The following is a 6,907-nucleotide window of genomic DNA, read 5'->3' as shown; positions in this document are numbered from 1 at the left end:
CAGATGGCTTGCGTATAGTGGAATATCAAAAGAACATCTGAGAGGGCGGTGCTCATCAGAGGCAAATCAGAGAGGTTTAAAAATATTTAGTTTGTCACCTGCCATTTCTACAGTTACGGCTTGGAGTTTTAGATTTTAATGCACATTTTTAAAAAGTACAATAAAATAATTCCAAATAGGCCTACTCCTTTCAGTTAGGGGTGCTCCAGGAACTAAAGGGAGACTTTTATAGAGTAAAGGCAAAGCAAGGAAATTATTCATTGGCTATAACGTTAAAGCCTGGTTGGCTGTTTGGGTTTGGTTCTTACCTTTGATTTCCGAAATTTGAGGCATTTACAGAGACTGCCAAGGGCATTAGAGCCACATCAGTCTAATGGCTTCCTTGTTTAATTAATTTAACACCTTTTTGTCCCCCTGTACCCCATGTTCCTACCTTTGCTCAAGCATACGTTTCCTTACCCCCATCCTCTTGTTTTATTTTTATTTTGAGAAACTTAAAGAAAGCGAAAAATACAAAAAATGCTATAGCAGACATCCAGACATCCACTAATATTTTTTCACAGTGGCTCCCAGTCTATTTTTCTAAAAAGTAAACAGTACAGATACAGCTGGTGCTAACACCCAGGATCAGATTCACGTGAATCAGATATCTTACCAGCATCAAGCTTTACTAATATGGTCAAAGATGCAGATCATGGAGATGATAAATGGAATATCTCCTGCCTTACCGGTAGACAAAGGATGTCACAGCCATCAATGATTACAGCCACTGCCAGACCTGGTGGCCCTGAGGGAACTCAGGAAGGGAAGAATACCTGCCATCTAGCAGCCATCAGGCTGCAGCCACTCTCTATGGTGAGCCCCAAGGAAACTCAGGATGTAAAAACACCGGATACTGGCCCCAGATAGCTGAGGTGCATTTCAAAGGAATGATTTCAGTGAGCCCAGACTCTTGCATCTTCCCATACAGAGAAAAGCGCTAAATTCCTTAACTCCGGATATCTGGTTTTCTTTAATTAACAGTAATCTTTTGATGTGCTGACTACCTGCCCCTTGTTGCAAAACTGCTATATATCCTAGCTCTCCCCTCACCTCCTCAGAACTCCTGAGCAGTTCTCTCAGGGTTACTTGAGATGCTGCCTCCCAGGCTTGAAGTCCTAAAAATTCCTGCCAAATGAAACATAACTCTCAACTTTTAGGTTGTGAATACTTTTTTAGTCAGCAGAGACATGATCAGACAAAGCAGAGGTCTGAGAAATCTCACTTGACACTACAGGCCCTTCCTTCCTTCATTGGACACATACCCCCTGTTACAAGCTATATTGTGTCCCTTTAACATTCATATATTCAAGTCCAATCCTAGTACTCAGAATGTGACTGTATTTGTGTTGCAGCAAAAATAGAAATGAAGTTTTCCTTTTCCTGAGAGCAAGGAAAACAAAGGGAACAGTGAACAAGCTAGAGAAGAAATGTAACCTGGCCTGAAAGAGTTAATCACTCCTAGTTTTATTTTAACCTTCACTCGTCTGTAGTATCTGTAACTAGATGTGTACTTCACAAAATTAACCTCACTCCCTGACACTATGTAAATTACATTCTGCACCTATCACCCCTAACTGCATGAGTTACATCCTGTGCCTATCACTCCCTAACCTTATTACATCCCAGGGCTTACATTCCCTATGCCGTCTTGTAACAAATCACCCCCTGTAGCTTTTGCATTTCAGAGAGAAGGTTGCTGGCTGATAAACCAGAGACAAATGAACCCAATTACCGGAATGCCGGACCCCAATTACTGGGCTGCCTGACTGTCAGCTATGACTGTTTTGAAATAATGCAAAGGAAAAAGAATGCAAGACCTTCACTACTTTGATCCTTATCACATACCCCCGGACTGTGAGCCCCACGTATAAAATCTTCTCCGATTCCCCAAGGAGGAGGGAACAGTTCTGGAGGCACTAGCCTGCTGTGTCTTCCCGTCTGCCTGACAGAAAAATAAAGCCATCTCTCTCATCCTTCAAAATCTCTGTCTCTGTATTTCTGTTTGGCATCGGTGCACAGAGAAGCCGAGATTTCGGCAACATTTGGAGATAGGGCCTGTAGAGGTAATTAAGATAAAATGAGGTCATATGGGTGGGTCCTAATCCAGTATGACTTGTGTCCTTATAAGAAAAGAGTAGGACATAGAACACACAGACCAAGGGACAATCTTGTGAGGACAGAGCAGAAGGCAGCCATCTGCAAGCCAAAAGGAGAAGCTTCAAAAGAAACCACACCTGTTGACCCTATGATCTTGGACTTTTAGCCTCCAGAACTGTGAGAAAATCGATTTCTGTTGTTTAAGCCATCCAGTCTGTGGTATTTTGTCATGGCAGCCCTAGCAAACTAATACACCCTCTGACCCATGATTATAGATGAGGTCTCTAATGAGGTTCTCATGTCACCAAACAGACTATATCCCAGAGAGTTACTTAGCTATGGAACCATGCTTCCTAAATTCTGGATTTATTTAGCATAATTAATCCTGTGGCCAGGGATGATGCCGAAAGCTCAGCTTCTCTGTACACTGGTGCCAAATCAAATCTCGGAGACAGAGTTTTGGGTGAAGTAGAAAAGGATAACTGTATTACTTTGCCAGGCAAAGGGGGACACAGTGGGCTCCTGCCCCCCAAAATTATGTGTCCCAACCCGGGAGGATTTGATAAGGAGTTTTATAACAATGCTTCCCAAGGGTGGCGTTGCTGGGAGCCCCTATGGGGCTCCCAGGCATGGAGGCCTTTTTGTCCCCCATTTCTTGTAGGCAAGACTCCAGCCTCCATGACCTTCCCTGAGTTCCAAAGGGCAGATTCGAACAGTTGCTAATCAAGGGAGGAGCAGCCAGGAAACCACTTGAGGCGAGATTAAAGGGACCAGAGAAGCTCATCTAGATGATGAGACCCACCACCTGGGACCCTGTACACACCCTAATCTTGTCAGCAACCCCACCATTTTGAAACTCTGCAGAAGAAAGAAGAATGCAGGACTGTTACTGTGTTGATCCTTATCACATACCCCTGACCAGGAGCCCCGACTATAAGACCTCTCCCTATTCCCAAGGGAGTGGGGCACAGCTCTTGAGGCACTAGCCTACTGTGTTCCCTCTTTGTCTGGCAAAGAAACAAAGCCACTCTTTCTTTTCCTCCATAACTCTGTCTCCATATTTCTGTTCGACATCGTTGCACAGAGAGCCAAGATTTTGGCATCAGGAGTAGTCCCCTGTATATAATTCCATAAGGGCTCAATCCTAGCCCGCTTCTAGGGGCCACCAGCATACAGAGAGCAATTGGCAAGACCTTGTCCCATTTTAGATGTGTTTTCTGGCATAGCTTTTTTAGGGGAACCACTAACAAAGCTAACCCCTGCCCTGGCCAGGCAAGATAGTAGCCACCTGCATGAGTTATCTTACAAAAGGAGGTCCTGGGAAGGAATGTGGAACTAATAAGCTACCACCAACCAGAAGAATTTGGGAAAGTTCAAAAGGAGAGAGGAGTCACCAGTCCATATGTCCTACCAACCTCCCAGAATCCTTCTTGCTGGAATCCATCTTGCCTGAGTAATGTATGCGCCACCAGCAAGGACCCTGAGTCAGAATGATTGGTCAGAGACAACCTGGAAACTAATCCCATCACCGTAAAACCCGAGACTGAGAGCCTCGTGGCAGAGCAGTTCTCCTGGGTTCCCTTACCCTGCTGCTCTCCCCCCGGGCACCCCTTCCCAATAAAGTCTCTTGCTTTGTTAGCACATGTCTCCTCGGACAATTCATTTCTAAGTGTTAGACAACAGCCCACTCCCGGGCCCTGGAAGGGGTCCCCCTTCCTGCAAAAAATGGCCACTCTGGCAGGATCTCTTCTTCTCTACGACTGACATCCTGACCACTCGGCGTACTCAGGGACCAGTTTGCCTGCTGACGGACCAGACTCAGAGGCCGCAACCAGGACCGTTTTATCCTTGGTCTCCTCCTGACTCAGACGACTGGCCAGAGAGCCCCGACAAGGAACTCTGGGTAAGGAACTTTATTGACCTCTTTCCCCTTCCCTCTCCCTTTCCTCTTTCCAACCCCTCCTATCCTACCCTTTTTTCTTCTGTCCTGGTCCTGGACGCAGGAGTCTGGTTGAAGGGCCTCAGCCTGACCTGAGGGATGGAGCCTGATCACCTCTGGTGGGCAGAGAACTCGAATTCTGGTCTGGTGTCTGGTTTCTAGTTTCTAATAGGGCTGAGTTCCCATCCTCCCTTCCTAGAAAACTGGGGGAAAGTCCGGTAACACCTGGGCATCTGCAGGCGACAGGTGCCTTTGATGTGCACCTTAGCTATCTGGGGCCAGGATCCTGTTTTTCTCCATCCCGAGTCCCCTCACAGCTCACAGCTGCAGTAGCTGATGGCCTGATTGCTGCAATACCCTTTGTTTACTGATGTGGCAAGTGATATTCTGGTATTCTTTATCCACACATCCATGCACTTTCCTCTTTTTACTTATCTTCCTTCACTGAGTTGAAAACTCATGGAAGGTAAGACTTGTACTTTAAATGCTGAGTCACTCCTGGAATACCACAGTACCTTTGCACAGAGTAGATGTTTATCAATTCCAGCCAGGCCCTTTGTAGTTTACATTTGATCATTCTATCCTCTGTTTGAATATTATTGACTTCGGCTTTTACTCACAATATGCTCAATAAAATTCCTTCAGTATAAGTTATTCGTTGTCCAAGGTTCAAACGTAGCCTTTTCTACACTGGAAAATCACCCAACCTAATCATTATGTGAAGCTATTCTACCCTGTACTGCATTTCTGCAGCAGGCATACACCCATGTGTTTCATTTGTAGAGTTTGCCTTCATTGGGGGTTTAGAATTTTAAAGTTGGCTGCTTAGATGATATATTTAAATTTCCCATGACCCCTACCTACTGTCTCCTTTTCAGAGCCTCAGTTTTAGGAAGACTCGTAAAATCAGTCTTCCAGATATAACTCTGGTCGTTGGTGAAATTATGAATCTATGATAATTACCTTGGCCTTCTCCCACCATCCTTACTACCCACTCTTCTTCACACTTGGGACTTATTTGTCAGCCCAAAGTGCTTTCTACCTGCCTGCAACCAGATCTTGGGTGTCTCTACCAAGGTGAAAACTGGAATTTAGGCATCAACATAGAAAGACTTCAAGTGTGTGATGAAGGTCCCTTCCCCTCAGGGATGCTGATTTCATCACAGGACCCTCTAAACATCGGAGTCTTAAAGACCCAGAGGGTTGAAGTTAGAACAATAGAATAACTGAAAAGTAGAGTTTTCTGTAGACGGTGACCCTGTTCTGTGCCCACACCATCGATTGTATGGCTGTTGACATCATCTGCATGAAAATATTTTAACTTTGTGTTAACAAACCATAGTGACTTATAATTGTATGACTATTCAACTTTATTAAAAACATTCTAGAAACATTTCACAAAAGTGGGTTTATTTCCATATAATGCTTATTACAGTTTTCTTGCTTCAGTTTTATCTAAAGCCAGGCCAATATCTTACTCTAAGTCACTTTATTAGTAATGCATGCTCTTTAGATATGAAGTCCTTTTGGGCAACATGCAATATTCAGTTATCTATTGGCAATGCACTTCTAGGAAAGTTATGACATTTGGTAAGAGTAAACTTCAACCCCATGACCCTATACCGAGGTGGGGTGGGGGAGGGAGAATAGACACAAAACCACAAAAACATTACCAGTCAAGCACATTATAGCTAACATCCATTCACTTTAAAATAGCATTGTATATGGATTCAGGAAGAGTTCCAAAATATTTGTAGATCAAAAGGAAAGGGTCAAAGACTGGCATGAATGTGGAACACATTATTAGCTAAAAGGGCAGCTCTAATTCATTATCTCTGCTTCTAGCTATAGGGGGTAATCAATACAAGATACAAGTAAACACATAGTTCAAAAGCCTTTGTGGAAGTTCAAACTGTAACAGAAATTAAGGGCTCATTACTTCTAAGGGAATTCATTGTGTAATATTTGTTAGATGGACATCTCTGTAGTGCATTTTAAATATGATTCAACGTCAAGGTAAACACATATTCCAATGATTCTTTGCTTAAAGTAAACCAATTTGGGGTACTGTCATCAGAACTTACGGCACATTCTCATGAGTATCTTTTTGGTGGCAAACTTAATCCTTTGAGAATTGATTTTTGGGGAGGCATAGGCAAAAGTCAAGTGGCACAGCTGCTCTGTGAATATTGATTAAATATGGTAATCAAAGAAGTCACATAATTTTTTTTAAATATACAGATTTTTTTTATTTTTTGCCTGCGCTTTGCAGCTTGCGGGATCTTAGTTCCGTGACCAAGGGATTGAATCCGGGCCGTGGCAGTGAAAGCGCCGAGTCCTAACCACTGGGCCACCAGGCAATTCCCATATAATTTTTTATTTTTTAAAAAGATTAAGCAATTTTATTATATGTCTCCTAAGTGAAATACCCTTATATTTTGTATACTTAGTTTGGCTGTATATGTTTGGGTTTACAGCTCCTTAAACATGCCATGTCAGTGTGTGTATAGTATACTAGGGTAATTTCTAAGCTGATAGAAAAGTGGGTGATTATATCCGTACTGTATGGACCTACACTCACTGCAGGTGAGTGTAATGTAAGAGATGCAAAGGAAAAGAGTCAATCTGATAATCCAGATCTGGCAAGCCCAATTCTGGATCACAGGAAAATTCTATTTCCAAAAATATAAGCCATTAGAAGTCAAGATTTAATTATAGCATTATCCTTATAAAAAAAAGGAGTCGTCAATTATTTCTGAGAACTGTGAATACTTCTGCTATCTTAAAGCTATCTGGAATTACTTAAAAATATCTATACTTTATCCATGA

Source organism: Delphinus delphis, chromosome 3 (assembly GCF_949987515.2).
Source record: "Delphinus delphis chromosome 3, mDelDel1.2, whole genome shotgun sequence".
Taxonomy (NCBI): Eukaryota; Metazoa; Chordata; class Mammalia; order Artiodactyla; family Delphinidae; genus Delphinus; species Delphinus delphis.
The sequence above is the reverse complement of the archived record's forward strand: the minus strand, read 5'-3'. Positions refer to the sequence as shown.